Source organism: Schistocerca nitens, chromosome 5, assembly GCF_023898315.1.
Source record: "Schistocerca nitens isolate TAMUIC-IGC-003100 chromosome 5, iqSchNite1.1, whole genome shotgun sequence".
NCBI classification, from domain to species: domain Eukaryota; kingdom Metazoa; phylum Arthropoda; class Insecta; order Orthoptera; family Acrididae; genus Schistocerca; species Schistocerca nitens.
In genome coordinates this window covers 42,579,287-42,598,249 of record NC_064618.1, presented here as the reverse complement: position 1 = coordinate 42,598,249, position 18,963 = coordinate 42,579,287, and positions in this window count along the sequence as shown.

Genomic DNA, 18,963 nt, shown 5'->3' with positions numbered 1-18,963 from the left:
ATTTCAGACTGCATATATGTGCAGCTTCTTCTCAGATAATACTTAATTTTGTAAAGCTACATCATCCGCAAAATTTTGGGATTGTTGTTATTAATGTTTGTGGGGTTACTAATATAAAATGTGGACGGTAAGAATCTAAAAGAGTCATCGTCAAACTTTGCAACGCGAGCCGCATGTGGCCCAAATTAAGTGTTCGAGTGGACTGTGGTTCTCAGACGTTTTTTATAACACACTGCTGGCCATTAAAATTGCTACACCAAGAAGGAGTGCAGATGATAAACGGGTGTTCATTGGACAAATATATTATACCAGAAGTGGCATGTGATTACATTTTTACACAATTTGGGTGCATAGATCCTGAGAAATCAGTACCCAGAACAACCACCTCTGGACGTAATAACGGCCTTGATACGCCTGGCCATTGAGTCAAACTGAGCTTTGATGGCGTGTACAGGTACAGCTGCCCATGCAGCTTCAACACGATACCACAGTTCATCAAGAGTAGTGACTGGCGTATTGTGGCGAGCTAGTTGTTCGGACACCATTGACCAGACGTTTTCAGTTGGTGAGAGATCCGGAGAATGTGCTGGCCAGGGCAGTAGTCGAACATTTTCTGTATCCAGAAAGGACCGTACAGGACCTGCAACATGCAGTCGTGCATTATCCTGTTAAAATATAGGTTTTCGCAGGAATCGAATGAAGGGTAGAGACACTGGTCGTAACACATCTGAAATATAACGTCCACTGTTCAAACTGCCGTCAATACGAACAAGAGGTGACCGAGACGTGTAACCAATGGCACCCCATACCATCACGCTGGGTGATACGCCAGTATGGCGATGACGAATACACGCTTCCAATGTGCGTTCAACGCGATGTCGCCAAACGCGAATGTGACCATCATGATGCTGTAAACAAGTAAACAGAACCTGGATTCATCCGTATAAATGACGTTTTGCCATTCGTCCACCCAGGTTTGTCATTGAGTACACCATCGCAGGCGCTCCTGTCTGTGATGCAGCGTCAAGGGTAACCGCAGCCATGGTCTCCGAGCTGATAGTCCATGCTGCTACTAAGCTCGTCTAACTGTTAGTGTAGATGGTTGTTGTCTTGAAAACGTCCCCATCTGTTGACTCAGGGATCGAGACGTGGCTGCATCATCCGTTACCGCCATGCGGATAAGATGCGTGTCATCGCGACTGCTATTGATACGAGGCCGTTGGGATCCAGTACGGCGTTCCGTATTACCCTCCTGAACCCTCCGATTCCATATTCTGCCAACAGTCATTGGATCTCGACCAACGCGAGCAGCAACGTCGCGACATAATAAACCGCAATCGCGATAGGCTAAAGTCCGACCTTTATCAAAGTCGGAAACGTGATGGTACGCATTTCTCCTCCTTATACGAGGCATCACAACAATGTATTACCAGGTAACGCCGGTCAACTACCGTTTGTGTATGAGAAATCGGTTGGAATCTTTCCTTTTGTCAGCACGTTGCAGGTGTCGCCACCGGGGCCAACCTTGTGTGAATGCTCTGAAAAGCTAACCATTTGCATATCACAGCATCTTCTTCCTGTCGGTTAAATTTCGCGTCTGAAGCACGTCATCTTCGTGGTGTAGCAATTTTAATGGCCAGTCAGAATACAGTTTTCTTTCCCGATAGCAAACAGAAATACTTGTCAGGAGGTGCTTAATTCTAACTGACATTGGCGAATTCGGCTGTGAGCTGAGTAGAGTTGGCCGCTTACCTCTGGAGCAGTAAGGTAAGTAGCGCCGCAACCGTAGGGTTGGTTAGAGGGTGTGAGAAGAGGGGGTGGGGTCATTTTTGCCTTCTAGTACTGGCAACTCTTGAGTTTGCGTGACTTGTACCAATCTGCTGACTGGATTCGTGAATGTAAATTACAGAGGCCAATATATTCAAATGCACCAGATATTTGTAGTATGGATTTTTTAAATTCTCAATCTTCTACCTGGTCTGATTCCGCCCGCCACGTATTCCTCTCCTGTGCCCAACTCTTCATCCCACAGTAGCACTTGCAACCTGCGTCAACAGTTATTTGCTTGATGTATTTCAATCTCTGTTTTCCACTATAGGGTTTACCTTCTAAAACTCAGTCTAGTACCATAGAAGTCATTCCTTGATATCTTAACAGATGTCCTATCATCTTGTACGTTCTCCCTGTCAGCTTTTTTCACACATACTTTCCTCTCCGATTCTGTGCAGAACCTCCTCATTCCTTACGTTATCAGTCTACCTAATTTTCAACATTATTCTGTAGCACTAGATCTCAAATACTTCGATTCTCTTCTGTTCTGGCTCTCCCACAGTCCATGTTTGACTACCATACTGTACTGTGCTCCAAACGTTTACTCTCAGAAATTTATTCCTGAAATTAAGGCCTATGTGTGATACGAGTATACCTCTCTTGGCCCGGAATACACTTTCTGCCTCTCCTAGTGTGCTTTTGATATCCTCCTGGCTCCGTTCGTAACAGGTTATTTTGCTGCCTAGGTAGTAGGATCTCTTAACTTCATCTACTACGTGAACATCATTCCGGAAGTTTTCTGCTTTTTCTCATTACTTTCATCTTTCTTAAATTTACTCTGAAATCCATGTTCTGTAATTAGATTATTCATTTCATGCTGCAGGTCATGTAATTCTTCTTCACTTTCTATGAGCACAGCAAGGTCATCAGCGAATCGTATCACTTATACCCTTTCACCTTGAATTTTAATTCCATTCCAGAAACTTTCTATTATTTCCATCATTGCTTCTTCGATGTATAGATAGAACAGTAGCGGCCAAGGACTACATACCAGTCTTATATCCTTTTTAACCCCAGAAATTCGTTCTTGCTGGTCCATTCTTATTTTTCCTTTCCCTTCTTGGTTCTTGTACAAGATGTACCTTACCTGTCTGTCCCTATTGCTTATCCTTATTTTCCTTAGAATTTCGGGCATCTTTTACTATTTCACACTATCCAACGCTTTTACCAGGTCAAGAACTCTTATGAACGTCTCTTGATTTTACTTTAGTGTTCCTCATTATCAACCGAAACCTCAGAATTTACTCTTTGGTGGCTTTACCCTTTTTAAAGCCAAACTGATCATCATTTAATACATCATCAGATTTATTTTTCATTGCCAAGGGATGTTGTTGCTGTTGTGGACTTCAGTCAACAGACTGGTTTGATGCAGCGGTCCACCCACTCTATCCTGTGCAAGCCTCTTCATCTCCAAGCAACTACTGCAACCTACATCCTTCTGAAGCAGCTTAGTGTATTCATCTCTTGTTCCGGCACTACGACTTTTACCCTCCACGCTGCCATCGAGTACTAAATTGGTGATCCCCTGATACCTCAGAACATGTCCTACCAACTGGTCCCTTGTTCTAGTCAAGTTGAGCCACAACCCCCCCCCCCCCCCCCCAATTCTGTTAAGTAACTCCTCATTAGTTACGAGATGTACCCATGTAATCTACAGCATTCTTCTGTAGCACCACATTTCGAAAGCTTCTCTTCTTGTCTAAACTATTTACCGTCCATGTTTCACTTCTATACATGGCTACACTCTATACAAATACTTTCAGAAAGGACTTTTGGCACGTAATTCTATACTCGATTTTAAAGAATTTCTCTTCTTCAGAAACGATTCCTTGCCATCCCAAGGAGTATCAGATGAAATTAAGGGTATTGTAAAACAATGCAAAGAAGAAGAATTAGAAGAAAACTGACATTTGAACCCATAGTATATATTTGTGAATATGTGTCATATTGCACAATGCATTTAAATATAAGTACATTGTTATAAGGGGCGATCAAAAAATTCCGTTTCAGTGCTGCAGCGCATATGTAATCGAGTGCTACTCCGATGCGACATATAACCACCGAAATGTAGGAAAGAGATTAGTGTGAGATTCGAACGAAAACTTTTCGATCGCCTCTTATTTTAATCATCTGCTCACACAGACAACACAACAGCACTTCGTTTGGCAATCACCGTGTCACGATTCTGGCGTTGCTTAGTCGTTGCGAAGTGGCTAGTGGCGCCGACTTCTAACAATCAACGGTAGGCGCCAGCAGGTAACATACCGCGCCCTTAATAGCTATATTAGGGGCTAATTTATGTGGTAATAAGTTAACAATAAGGTTGGTACATTTATGGCCCGAGGTGTCGCGCAACTATGTCAGTATTCGTTCCTGAATTAGAATTTTGACGAGCACTCGTCTAAACTCACTTCCCTGGGGTACATCTGAATTTATTTTTACGAGGGCTATTTTTAAAGTAAGAACCGATAGCGCGTCGTGTTCGCACCTCTTGTCACGTGACATCCGTTCACGGTCGGCCATTCTTGCCCAGTCTCTCACAAGTCCACCAGTACGTTTTACGTCTCGTCTCTGTCGGTGTTGGTGTTACGGTTATACTGCTTCTTTTGTCGCCATGTCAATCAGTAATCCCGCTGAATGTGAAGTGCTCTAGGTCATTCGGTTCTGAAATGCAAAACAAGTTAATCCTGCAAAAATTCACCTGCAACTTGTTGACGTTTATGGTGCAGGTGTAATGAATGATGGAAATGTGCGTAAATGATGTAGGCTGTTCAGTGAAGGACGGATATCGACGGCGTACTGTCGTGAATGAAGACTTGACTCAAAAAGTTGGTGAGGCAGTTCGCCAAAACAGGCATTTCACTACTGAAGAGCTGTCTCAGGTGAGCCGTGGTAAAAATTGCTGTTTTGAAGAGCGCGTCGCAGCGTGTAGTTGAAGCAGTCGCCCTCCGTTTCTGGCGGTGGCGCCGCTGTGGCAATCGCAGCTTTGGCGTCTCCCTCTGGTAGGAAAGGGGAAAGGTTGCCTGTTCACGTGCATTTAAGGGGCGCTATGAGCTCGCCAGTGATCAGTCTGGGTCAGTCTCTCGTCCCCAGCTAGCTAGTCTGTCTCTCGTCCGCATTTGTGAGGCAGTTAGTGTCTGTCTGTCGTCCGGAGTGCTAGTATGTCTTTCGTTCGGATCAACCTTTAAAATGAGTCTTTCCACTCCACCAGTAAGAGAACTCAGCGGGTGATCGCCCGGTCGGGGCTTAGTTCCTGCATCTGAGTCTGCACGTTAGGCCGCCAGTCTGCTCGAGTCTGCTCAGGCAATGGTCATTGGCGGTTGGATCGATCGGTTGGTCGGTCACGCACTGAGACACAACATGACTTGTCCGTCTTGAGCGTCGGCGCATGTGAGGTCGCCACGTGAGTCCAGTGGGCCGCGGCGTATAGCGAGGGGTAGTGGCTTCGCGGTCGACACGAGAGCAACAGGAGTCAACCCACAACATTGGTCTGGCCGGTGAGAGCTGCGACGCCGTGAGACGGGAGGTCGGCGCGCCTTCCTGCGTCCGGTGAAGCGCCTGGCAGCGGACGGTTCGGGAGAGCGTTTTGGGGGTGCTGCGCCAGGTCTTCGCCAGAAATCGCAGTTTGTTAGAAGTTAAGTGATTGGTGATATGTTGTTTCATTTACTCTTGTTAATTTCTACTTGTTTCCTTGGTGAGGTCACCAGCCGTTTTGCTTTGGGGTCGTCCCACCATTCTTCTCCGTTTTCCCACACGCGGGAAGGCGGTTGTTTATAAATTGGCTGGTCTGTTTGTCTCTTGTGGAATAGGGGCACGTTAGAGTAACCTCCGGTTCTGGTTGTTCGGTAATCTCCCTATCTATCTACCGTACGTAAGTAGCTGCCTCTGTCATGTTTGTCGGTTTTGTTGTGTTAGCGAATTTATTGCTTGAAGTGTAACGGCCTAATGCCTGAAATATGTTTTGATCTTGCCTATCATCTTGAGTGGCAGTGTCTGTGTACTCTAGAGCATCTTAACTTGTTTGTCCAACCCTGTAGAATTTTATATAAGATTGCATTTCATGGGCCTTTACTTAAATGATCATTTTAGTATATAAAGTTGCCACCCTTTCACCATAAGACTTTCTTAGAAGTTAAAATCAAGTTGCTCCTTTGGTGGAAAAGTTAATACTTAAATTTTTAGTGTTTTGTACCATTTCCATCCCTCCTACGGGGATGCATAGTTTGTGTGCTTCTGTAAATTGTTAAAACTTTTAGTTTAAAATAATCTGCTGTGTTGCAGATTTGCACCAGTGTAGTCTTTCAAAGGCTATTGTGAGTTGTCGTAACTACGGCCGTGTCAAAAGGGAGCGGCAAGGTTCTCTGCGTGAAAGCTCATACAGTCAAAACTTGTTTCTTTCTGTCTCTGAATAAATTGTAACTTGATATTTAGAGGGTGCTTTCCGATTATAATTTTAAATCTGTTTCTTTTAAGGAAATGCTTTTAGGCACTATTAAAGTGAATAAAATTCCCATTTGTTAAAAGGAATTTGGTTATGATTTCATCAGTTACTCCCTGTCAACTACTTCCATGCTTACATAGTGTGATTAAATGTGTTAATGTTCTTGATGATTCGCTAGTAAATAAAGTAAATTCTTAAGACTATTCTGTGAAAATAAATCAGGAATTTCCACAAGTATAAAGAGCACTTGTCTTTTACATTGTTAGTGACAAACGTCACTAGAAAAAAATATGTGCGAGATCTGTGCTGAAAATGCTGACAGAAGAACACAAATCAAAGCCAATGGCACGTTCTCTGTCCGTTTTGGAGCTCTGACACAACGATGGCGAACAGTTCTTGAGTCACATAGTGACCGGTGATGAAACGTGTATGGCTCGATACACTTCAGAAAATAATCGTCAGTCCAGTGAGTGTCATCATTCAAACTCCCCGATGAAACAACGAAAATTCAAACAAGAAACTTCAACACGGAAAATCATGGTCACGGTTTATTGGAACCGGAAAGTAGGTCTTCTGTTAAACTTTTTGGCAAGAGGAGTGACAATAAATGCTGAGAGGTACTGCGAAACATTATTAAAGTTTAGAAGCGCTATTCAAAATCGCCGGTGGGGACTGAAGTCTGGCGGTATTCTGTTTCACGACAGTGCTCACCCTCACGTTGCAGCGAGAACAAAGACGCATTTAGACACGTTTCATTGGGGATTACTGGATCGCCCAACATACAGCACTGACTTAGCGCATCAGACTTTCATCTTGTTTCCAAAACTAAAGGGATTCCTTGATGGTAACCGCTTGATAAACGATGACATGTTGAAAGAAATTTTTACTAACTGGTTTAACGGTCAGGCGGCAGAGTTCTTTGATGCTGGGATCCAGAAGTTTGTGCCACGACTTGACCAATGTTTAAATGTTCATGCTGACTATGCTGAAAAGTGAAAATGTGCCTATTGTACACTGAAGAGCAAAAGGAACTGATACACGCCCCTAATATCGTGTAAGGCCACCGCAAACACGCAAAAGTGGCGCAACACGACGTGACATGCACTCGACTAATGTCTGATGTAGTGCTGGAGCGAAATGACACCATGAATGCTGCAGAGCTGTCCATAAATCGGTAAGAGTACGAGGGGGCGGAGATTTCTTCTGAACTGCACAATGCGAGGCATCCCAGATATGCTCAACAATGTTCATGGCTGGGGAGTTTGATGGCCAGCGGAAGTTTTTAAACTCAGAAGTGTGTTCCTGGAACCACTCTGTAGCAATTCTGGGTCTGTGGCGTGTCGCATTGTCTTGATGGAATTGCCCAATTCCAATGGACATGACTGGATGCAGGTGATCAGACAGGGTCCATGGATTCATGGGTTGTCTCCATACCCGTAGACATCCATTACCTAGATACAATATGAAACGCGACTGGTCCGAACAGGTAGCATGACCTCAGCCATCAACAGTCCAATGTCGGTGCTGACGGGCCTAGGCGAGGCGTAAAGCTTTGTGTCGTGTAGTTATCAAGGGTTCATGAGTAGTGTTTATGCTCCGAAAGCCCATATCGATTATGTTTCGTTGAATGTTTCGCAAGGTGACACTTGTTGATGGCCCAACATTGAAATTTGCAGTAATTTGTTGAAGAGTTGCACTTCTTTCACGTTGAACGATTCTTTTCAATCGTGTTTGGTTCTATTCTTGCAGGATCTCTTTCCGGCCGCAACGATGTGGGAGGTTTGATGTTTCACGGTGTTCCTGATATTCACGGTACACTCGTGAAATGGCCTTACCGGAAAATTCCCGCTTCATCGCTACACCGCAGATGCTCGGTCCCATCGCTCGTGCGCCGACTATAACTTTCAAACCCACTTAAATCTTGATGATCTGCCACTGTAGCAGCAGTAACCGATCTGACAACAGCGCCAGGCACTTGCTATCTTACATAGGCGTTGATGACCGAAGCGCCATAATCTCTGTGTTCACATATCTCTGTATTTGAATACGCATGCCTATACCAGTTTCTTTGTCACTTCTGTGTAGTTTGTAAAACTAACGTTCATAAATGAAGTTTTACTTACTCCGTTACGAATCGGTTCTTACTTTAAAAATAGCCCTCGTGCATTAATTGACGTCGCTGCGTTGTGCTACCAAGGAAACCTCAGTCCGGTCACTAGTTTCGTTTATTTCGCCCTATGACAGAACGTTCGTTAATAGGTGCTGGAGGTTTGCATTAAATCGGTCACTTTGGTCCCCATTATATTAGATCTCTGAATATGTTTTAATAGTTGAAAATGGGTGACTCACTGGACAATGCTAGAGAAAATTATATCATCACCAAGATAGCGCCTGGTATTCCTCAAAAACTAAGAATAATATTTGTCTGTTTGTTTTTCAGACTTCTCTTCCGCAGTAGCAAGTTTCATAAATAATATGAGGATTTTGCCGTCTTTCGCGACAGTGCAAATTATTATTTAGTCCGGACGGATTTATCTTTCTTTAAAAGCATGTGGTGGACCTCTAATATCCTCCACACGCTTATTTTTCTTGGGAGAATGTGGTACGGCGACCAGTCAATATATAGAACCTAAGTGCACCGAGTGCCTAATATCGGCCTAGGGAGATGCCACACGCATATTAGGAATGCATAATTATGCACGTAATATCTGCTATCTCACAACAGTAATCCACCCCTAATTTCATAACTTGCCCTACTGCTCAGAAAGTGGCATGGGCGAACGTGAGCATTACGATTCTTGAGTAAAAATCACCACTGCCTAAGGGTAACTCACACAGAATAAACGCAGTGTACCTCACTATAAGGGCGATTATATTCAATACGTACTTCAGTTAACTTGCAGACCATCATATGAATCCATCAGGACACCACTAGAGTCTCAATAACGAATCGCAGTTATTGCAAGCTGCATTCAAGTCAGACCCGTTCTTTGGAAATATTACAGTATCGTGCCACTTAAAACCCTGTCTATCATTGATTCATGATATTTACAAATAAGTCCCTTTATATTCAGGATAATTCTGGTCTAGCTGGGGGCTCAGATATTTACAGAGTTACACATAGATAACGACATAACTACTTTTTACAACATTTTTAAATGTTCTCAATAGACGCCGGCGAGGTTATGAACTTTTCGGCCCGGCTGTTGGTGCATGCTGCTATCGACCAACTTTTCAGTTGACCAATAGCTTTAACTGCGGTGATGTCCCGTAACTTAGGCTGTGCTTTCTGCTTTCCTCTTAACACATGGAAGATTCCCCTTGCCACGTCGGTGGCTTCCCTCTCAGCAGTCTATGTAACTTTCCATCATGACGCGGTCTCCTGGTACAAAGTAAATTAAGGCGCAAGAAAGTTATTCGCAGTTGCGAATGTCATCAGACTCCGGCTGTAAAATGCATTTGTGACAATGGAAATTTGTGCCGGCCCGGGCCTCGAAACCAGATTTCCCGCTTAACACCAGCGGTCGGTCCTCTTAACGGCCTCGGCTAACACACAGCAGACCTCCCGGACAGACCCGAACTGCCATACCTTGTCGTGTGTCTACTTGCAGTGCTCGTGGAACTGCTGTGATTACCGCACAGGAAGAGACTTACGATTATTGTCTCGGTCTTGTCTTAGCATGAAAAAGTATACTGCAGTGTTTGTGTTTTTACGATGTACTCTACAATGGCCTTCAGCGATGCAATAGTTTGGTGCGAAAGTTCGTAGTATTTTTGTTTTGCACGGTGGTGTTCCGCCCGCGGTGGGTTTGGTTATCCCTTGACACTTTTTATTTGTGGTTCACTGTTGCTACTTGAGTTTACATTTTGTCATTTTGTTACACTACCGGCCATTAAAAGTGCTACACCAAGAAGAAATGCAGATGATAAACGGGTATTCATTGGACAAATATATTACACTAGAACTAACATGTAATTATATTTTCAGGCAATTTTGGTGCATAGATCGTGAGAAATTAGTATCCAGAACAACCACTTCTGGCCGTAATAACGGCGTTGATACACCTGGGCATTGAGTCAAACTGAGCTTGGATGGCGTGTACAGGTGCAGCAGCCCAAGCAGCTTCAACACGATACCACAGTTCGTCAAGAGTTGTGACTGGCGTATTGTGACGAGCCAGTTGCTCGACCATCATTGACCAGACGTTTTCAATTGGTGAGAGATCCGGAGAATGTGTTGGCGAAGGCAGCAGTCGAACATTTTCTGTATCCAGAAAGGCCCGTACAGGACCTGCAACACGCGGTCGTGTTCGTGCATTATCCTGCTGAAATGTAGGGTTTCGCAGGGATCGAATGAAAGGTAGAACCACGTGTCGTAACACATCTGAAATGTAACGTCCACTGTCCAAAGTGCAGTCAATGAGAGCAAGAGGTGACCGAGACGTGTAACCAATGGCACCCCACACCATCACTCTGGGTGATACGCCAGTATGGCGACGACGAATACACACTTCCAATGTTCGTTCACCACGATGTCGCCAAACACGGATGCGACCATCGTGATGTTGTAAACAGAACCTGGATTCATCCGAAAAAATGACGTTTTTCCATTCGTGGTTCGTCGTTGAGTACACCATCGGAGGCGCTCCTGTCTGTAATGCAGCGTCAAGGGTAACCGCAGCCACGGTCTCCGAGCTGATAGTCTGTGCTGCTGCAAGCGTCGTCGAACTTTTCGTGCAGATGGTTGTTGTCTTGCAAACGTCCCCATCTGTTGACTCAGGGATCGAGAGGTGGCTGCACGATCCGTTACAGACATGCGGATAAGATGCCTGTCATCTCCACTGCTAGTGATACGAGGCCGTTGGGATCCAGCACGGTGTTCCGTATTATCCTCCAGAACCCACCGATTCCATATTCTGCTAACAGTCACTGGATCTCGACCAACGCGAGCACCAATGTCGCGATACGATAAACTGCAATCGCAATAGGTTACAATCCGACCTTTATCAAAGTCGGAAACGTGATGGTACGCATTTCTCCTCCTTAAACGAGACATCAAAACAACGTTTCACCAGACAACGCCGGTCAACTGCTGTTTGTGTATGAGAAATCGGCTGGAGACTTTCGTCATGTCAGTACGTTGTAGGTGTCGCCACCGGCGGCAACCTTGTGTGAATGCTCTGAAAGGCTAATTATTTGCATATCACAGCATCTTCTTCCTGTCTTTTAAATTGTAGCAATTTTAATGGCCAGTAGTGTATTTGGAGATAGTGAGTGTAGTTGTGGACAGTAGTGAATGGGATGCCAAGTTGACAAATCGCAACATTTTCGACATTTCTTCTGTTTGCCAGTCAGAGAGATTTGCACCGTGTAAGAGGACGCCATTGGACAGAGCGAGGCAAGAACATGCTTTTCTCCTTTTCAGGAGGATCGTTGTGGTATTAGTAACTCTCCACGTTTAAGAAGACTTTCGGTTTTTGACGAAGATCGTCTAAACGTATAATCCACAACGATCCACGTCAGTGTACTCGAGAACTGGCAGGTGTGATGTACTTGAAATGGGGACCATTCAAAAATCGGTTGATGGTTACCGCATGTTCGAAGCCAAAATCACAAAACTCAGCGGCTGGCCTTACTTGCATGTCTGCTTGCTTGTCATCTATTGGCTCGCGAACGACACCGATCGTTCTTATCGTGTACCGTTACTGGGCATGGGGAATGGTATCATTATGCTAACATCAGGAAATTAAAGGAATGGCCGAACCCAAACACCTGCAAGCATTCACAAAATATAATGTTATGATATATGGTGGGACAGCTATGGTTTGGTGTACTACGAATCTCTTCCCCGAGGTGTACGCACCACTGCTGAAGTTATTGTCAAAAATTGAGAGATGTTGCAGACGCAGTCCAAGAATAACGTCCAGGAAGACTGCGTGAAGTGCTGCTTCTCCGCCATAACGCCTGCAAATATCGAGCTAGACTGGCAAGAGAAAAGAAAACTGTACAAGGGTTGCGTTGGGAAGTCAAAATGGTGCAAATGGCTCTGAGCACAATGGGACTTAACTCTTGAGGTCATCGGCCCCCTAGAACTTAGAACAACTTAAACCTAACTAACCTAAGGATATCACACACATCCACGCCCGAGGCAGGATTCGAATCTGCGACCGTAATGGTCACGCCGTTCCAAACTGTAGCGCCTAGAACCGCTCGGCCACACAGGCCGGTTGGTGAGTCAGTCCGCACCCACTTTAATCGTCTGTTCTTGGGCCCTCATATTTCACCTTTTCCGCACTTTACAGAACAGCCTTCAAGTAACCTACTTCTCCGATGAAAATGTGCTCCCTACATGGCTTCACAGTTTTTTCGTCTCAAACGATGATTTCCACAGTCTCGGAACCGAAAAGTTTTACCAGCATTGGCAGACTGTTGTAAATAATGAACGAGAATATATTATTGATAACTAAAGTCTCTGGTATGTGCATCCGTTGCGTTTATTAAAGTGGCCGTGCAGTTTGAGGCGCCATGTCACGAATTTAGCGGTCCCTCCCGCCGGATGTTCGACTCCTCCCACGGGCATTGGTGTGTGTGTTGTTCTTAGTATAAGTTATTAGTTTAAGTAGTGTGTAAGTCTACGGACCGATGACCTCAGCAGTTTGGTCCCTTAGGAAATCACGCACATTTGTACATTTTCTTCATTAAACTTATGGAGAAACGCTTTGAACTTACGCACTAGCCCAGTGATAATTACTTAAGACGGTCGATATAGCGGTCCTTCACAAATATCTTAAGTGGCAAGAATTTTTTCGTGTGTAAGGAGACTAAACCACAGACTAAAAATTAGTAAGACATTGTGTGATACGATGCTTATTTAATTCTTAGGATCAGTACACATTCCGTCAAGTGCCTTGTGTGGCTTATTGTCGAAGACATGCGGAATTCTTTTCTTCTGCTGGGCGGTGCAAGGCTGTGGGCGTTCCAGGCGAAGCAGTGCTCCAGGCAGGCGAGAACACGAGTCGGGGGTGGCGGCGAGGGCCGGCATTCCTGGACCCTGGCGACATATCGCCCCGGCGCTCGCCGCCCCCCCCCCCCCCCCCCCCCCAGCGACAACTCTATTGGAATTCTTCGCCCAGCACCTCGCGGCGTCGCGGCGGAACGCTCTGGCGACGAGTAAATGAACACGACTGCGCCGCTCCGCCAGTCCGCCTGCGACACGGCCTCGATCGGCACAACGCTACGGAAAAGACTGTGAGACATGCGACCAGTGACCGGGCAAAAATGATGTTCTGTAACAACAAAACGATTCTGTACGAACATAAGCATCAGACATACTAATTTTAGCACCACTAAAAGAAACTTTAGAAGTAAGGGAAAAGGAAAGAAAGACTGTGAGGAATACAAAATTGTTAAGGCTTTCGTGGCCACTTGTTGACAAACTGCCTATTGGCCTCTGTCTCGGGTTCTTCGGCCGACGTTCAGCTAATGATTTTTCTGACGTTTCGCCAGCACGAGTGGCTGGCATTGTCATAGCTTCACCCTCCATTAGCTGTGGTGAACTGGAGCCGAAGAACCCGAGACAGAAGTAAATAAGCAGTTTGTCATTCTTAGGAATGTTAGGAATAACAATGTTAGGAATAACGCAAAAAAATACAATCGTGTATCAAAAAATACACATGAAATAACTAAGTGAAGACCAAGTTCTACGAGCACAGTCAAAAAAGAACTGAAACTACACTCAATTTTCAACGTTTAAACGTTAAACATTGTTGGCTTACAAATGTGCATGAATAATTAGAGGAAATTATCACAGATACGCCGTAAATTCAAGACAGAAAAGAAATTCTTAAAAAAGTCGAGACTTTGGAGGATTTACAGGACAAACAGTATCAAAAAGACAAGGAAGAGAACGTACAGCGGAAGAGAGGAAACAAAAAATAAAAGAGGTTGAATCCGCTTAGTGTATTCATCCCTTGGTCTCCCTCTACGATTTTTACCCTCCACGCTGCCCTCCAATGCTAAATTTGTGATCCCATGATGCCTCAGAACATGTCATACAAACCGATCTCTTCTTCTAGTCAAGTTTTGCCACAAACTCTTCTTCTCCCCAATTCTCTTCATCACCACTTCATTAGTTATGAGATGTACCCATCTAATCTTCAGCACTCTACTATAGCACCACATTTCGAAAGCTTCTATTCTCTTCTTGTCCAAACTACTTATCGTCCATGTTTCACTTCCATACGTGGCTACACTCCATACAAATACTATCAGAAACGACTTCCTCACACTTAAATCTATACTCGATGTTTACAAATTTCTCTTCTTCAGAAACGCTTTCCTTGCTATTGCCAGTCTACATTTTATATCCTCTCTACTTCGACCATTATGAGTTATTTTGCTCCCCAAACAGCAAAACTCCTTTACTACTTCAAATGCCTCATTTCTTAATCTAATTCCCTCAGCATCATCGACTTAATTCGACTACATTCCATTATCCTCGATTAGCTTTTGTTGACGTTAATCTAAAATCTCCCTTCAAGACACTGTCCATTCCGTTCAACTGCTCTTCCAAAACCTTTGTTGTCTCTGACAGAATGACAATGTCATCGGCGAATCTCAAATAGTTCAAATGGCTCTACGTGACTTAATTTCTGAGGTCATCAGTCGCCTAAAACTTATAACTAATTATACCTAACTAACCTAAGGACATCACACACATCCATTCCCGAGGCAGGATTCGAACCTGCGACCGTAGCGGTAGCTCGCTTCCAGACTGTAGTACCTAGGACCGCACGGCCACTCCGGCCGGCGGCGAATCTCAAAGTTTTTATTTCTTTTCCATGGATTTTAGTTCCTACTCGTAATTTTTCTTTTATTTGCTTTTCTGCTTGCTCAATATACAGATTGAATAACATCAAGGACAATCTACAACCCTGTCTCACTCTCTTCCCAACCACGGCTTCCCTTTCATGCCCCTCGACTCTTATAACTGCCATCTGGTTCTGTAGAAGTTGTAAATAGCCTTTCGCCCCCTGTATTTTACCCCTGCCACCTTTAAAATTTGAAAGAGAGTGTTCCAGTCAACATTGTCAAAAGCTGTCTCCAAGTCTACAAATGCTAGAAACGTAGGTTTCCTCTTAGATAAGTCGTAAGGTCAGTATTGTCTCACGTGTTCCAATATTTCTACGGAATCCAAACTGATCTTCCCCGATGTCGGCTTCTACCAGTTTTTCCATTCCTCTATAAGGAATTCGTGTTAGTATTTTGCAGCAGTGGCTTATTAAACTGATAGTTCGGTAATTCTCACATCTGTCAACACCTGCATACTTTGCGATTGGAATTGTTACATTCTTCTTGAAGTCTGAGGGTATTTCGCCTCACCAGATGGTAGAGTTTTGTCAGGACTGGCTCTTCCAAGGTCGTCGGTAGTTCTAATGGAATGTTGTCTACTCCCAGGGCCTTGTTTCGAATCAGGTCTTTCAGTGCTCTGTGAAACTCTTCACGCAGTATCCTATCTCCCATTTCATCTTCATCTACATCCTGTTCCATTTCCATAATATGGTCTTCAAGTACATTGCCCTTGTATAGACCCTCTATATACTCCTTCCACCTTTCTGTGGCTCTTCCAAGGCCGTCAGTAGTTCTAATGGAATGTTGTCTACTCCCAGGGCCTTTTTTCGAATCAGGTCTTTCAGTGCTCTGTCAAAATCTTCACGCAGTATCGTATCTCACATTTCATCTTCATCTACATCCTCTTCCATTTTTGAGACGCTTGTATTCCTTTCTGCCTGTTTAATTTACTGAATTTTTATATTATCTCTTTTCGTAAATTAAATTCAATATTTCTTCTGTTACCCAAGGATTTCTATAGCCCTTGTCTTTTTACCTACTTGATCCTCTGCTGCCTTCACTACTTCATCCCTCAGAGCTACCCATTCTTCTTCTACTGTATTTCTTTCCCCCATTCGTGTCAGTTGTTCCCTTATGCTGTCCCTGAAACTGTGTACAACCTCTGGTTTAGCCAGGTTATACAGGTCCCATCTCCTTAAATTCCCACCGTTTTGCAGTTCCTTCAGTTTTAATCTACAGTTCATAACCAATAGATTGTGGTCAGAGTCCACATCTGACCCTGGAAATGTCTTACAATTTAAATCCTGGTTCCTAAGTCTCTGTGTTACCATTATTTAATCTATCTGAGACCTTATAGTATCTCCAGGATCTTCCATGCATACTGAAGTGTTGGCAGAAGAGCCAACACCGTGTTGCTAGAGGCGGCCGAAATGCACGTGTTCATTACACGCAGACTGGCGTGAGGTCTGGAACATTACAAGGAAATGTATAGTAGCAAATAAAGTACGTAGTTGATGTAGCACTTAACTTTAATCCACAATTGTAGAACATCGGTCGTTACTGTACATGCTTCAATATATTAATTATCAAATGCTATTGCGCCTTGCTAGGTCGTAACAAATGACGTAGCTGAAGGCTATGCTAACTATCGTCTCGGCAAATGAGAGCGTATTTGTCAGAGTAGCATCGCTAGCAAAGTCGGCTGTACAACTGGGGCGAGTGCCAGGACGTCTCTCTAGACCTGACGTGTGGTGGCGCTCGGTCTGCTATCACTGACAGTGGCGACACGCGGGTCCGATGTATACTAGCGGACCGCGGCCAATTTAAAGGCTACCACCTAGCAAGTGTGGTGTCTGGCGGTGACACCACACATACAACCTTCTTTTATGATTCTTGAACCACGTGTTAGCTATTATTAAGTTATGCTCTGTGCAAAATTCTACCAGACGGCTTCCTCTTTAATTTCTTACCCCCAATCCACAATCACCTACTATGTTTCCTTCTCTTCCTTTTCCTACTGTTGAATTCCAGTCACCCATGACTATTAAACTTTCGTCTCCCTTCACTACCTGAATAATTTTTTTATCTCATCATACATTTCATCAATTTCGTCTTCAACTGCAGAGGTAGTTGGCAGATAAACTTGTACTACTGTTGTAGGCGTGGGCTTTGTGTCTATCTTGGCCACAATAATGCGTTCACTATGCTGTTTGTAGCAGCTTACCCGCACTCCTACTTTTTATTCATTATTAAACCTACTCCTGCATTACCTCTATTTGTATTTGTATTTACAACCTTTTATTCACCTGACCAAATGTCTTCTTCCTCCTGCCACCGAACTTCACAAATTCGCACTATATATAACTTTAACCTATCTATTTACATTTTTAAATTTTCTAACCTACCTGCCCGATTAAGGGATCTGTCATTCCATGCTCCGATCCATAGAATGCCAGTTTTCTTTCTCCTGATAACGACGTCCTCTTGAGTAATCCCCGTCCGGAGATCCGAATGGGGGGCTATTTTGCCTCCGGAATATTTTACCTAAGAGGACGCCATCATCATTTAATCATAGAGTAAAGCTGGATGCCCTTGGGTATAATTACGGCTGTAGTATCCCCTTGATTTCAATGTGTAAATCGCCGTCTCCTGTTACGCTATCCCAGAAATTTGTAAGGGTAGGTGGAACGCCATAGCCCGACAATGTTAAATTTAGTGATTTGGCTTCCTTGTATTTCAGGAACCACTGTGGCCATTGACCTGAAAGTATTACAGGATATTAAACTGTATGTTCTGAGCCTACTGCACTACAATAATTGCATTTCAGGCACTGATTTTGTAAATACAATTTTTTTAATACACGATTAAAATTTTGTGTATCTTTTTGTACTCTATCCTCAATAATTTTAATTCTTCATAACATTATATTCTTCTTTTAGTTCAGTAGACTCACGAAATCTATGTTATTACTCTCTGAAAATTTGAATACTGTACTCGAAGTGGTTTCTGAGATTTAGAGAAAAATACAACAGAAAATGTAAACTTTCAGGAACGGCTTCTAAAGTTTTCAAACACTGTAACTCAATATATGCTTAATTTTTTATTTTTAGTCACTCAGAAGCACACTGTATATCATACTCTTGATCTTACTTATTCCAAGTTTTTCTTCTGTTCTTCTTTCCAGACTCCTTGGTGGCCAACTGTGCTGCATACTCTACTTTATCATTGCGAAACTTGTCCATCCGTTCAAGCTCTCTGATGCAGTTTGTTCCAGGATTAATTCCCATATGCTGTAGCACTTTCACCCTACCAATGTTGCCATCATTAAAACCAATAACAGCATCGCTGGTCCCCACTTTAATGTCTTCATTCTCCTGCAGGAGAGCTTCTGTAAAGTTTGGAAGGTAGGAGACGAGGTACTGGCAGAAGTAGAGCTGTGAGGACAGGGCGTGAGTCATGCTTGGGTAACTCAGTTGGTAGAGCACTTTTCCGCGAAAGGCAAAGGTCCGGAGTTTGAGTCTCGGTCCTGTACACAAGTTTAATCTGCCAGGAAGTTTCATTTCAGCGCACACTACGCTGCAGAGTGAAAATGTCATTCTAATTTTTATAATAAACGTGACTGCTGCTGGGATGTATGAACTGTTTCAGTACTGGGCATTGTGGTAACTGCACCATGAATCAGATCCCGGAGGGAAAAGGTGGAGTACCGGTTTTTCATCAGTTGATAGTCTGTGGAAGAACATAGCCCATACTGCCTACTTCATTTTCTACAAACACTCAGTATTATTTCTAATGGCCATCCCATAATAGTGCTGTAATTTATCAATCATTTTGTTTGTCGG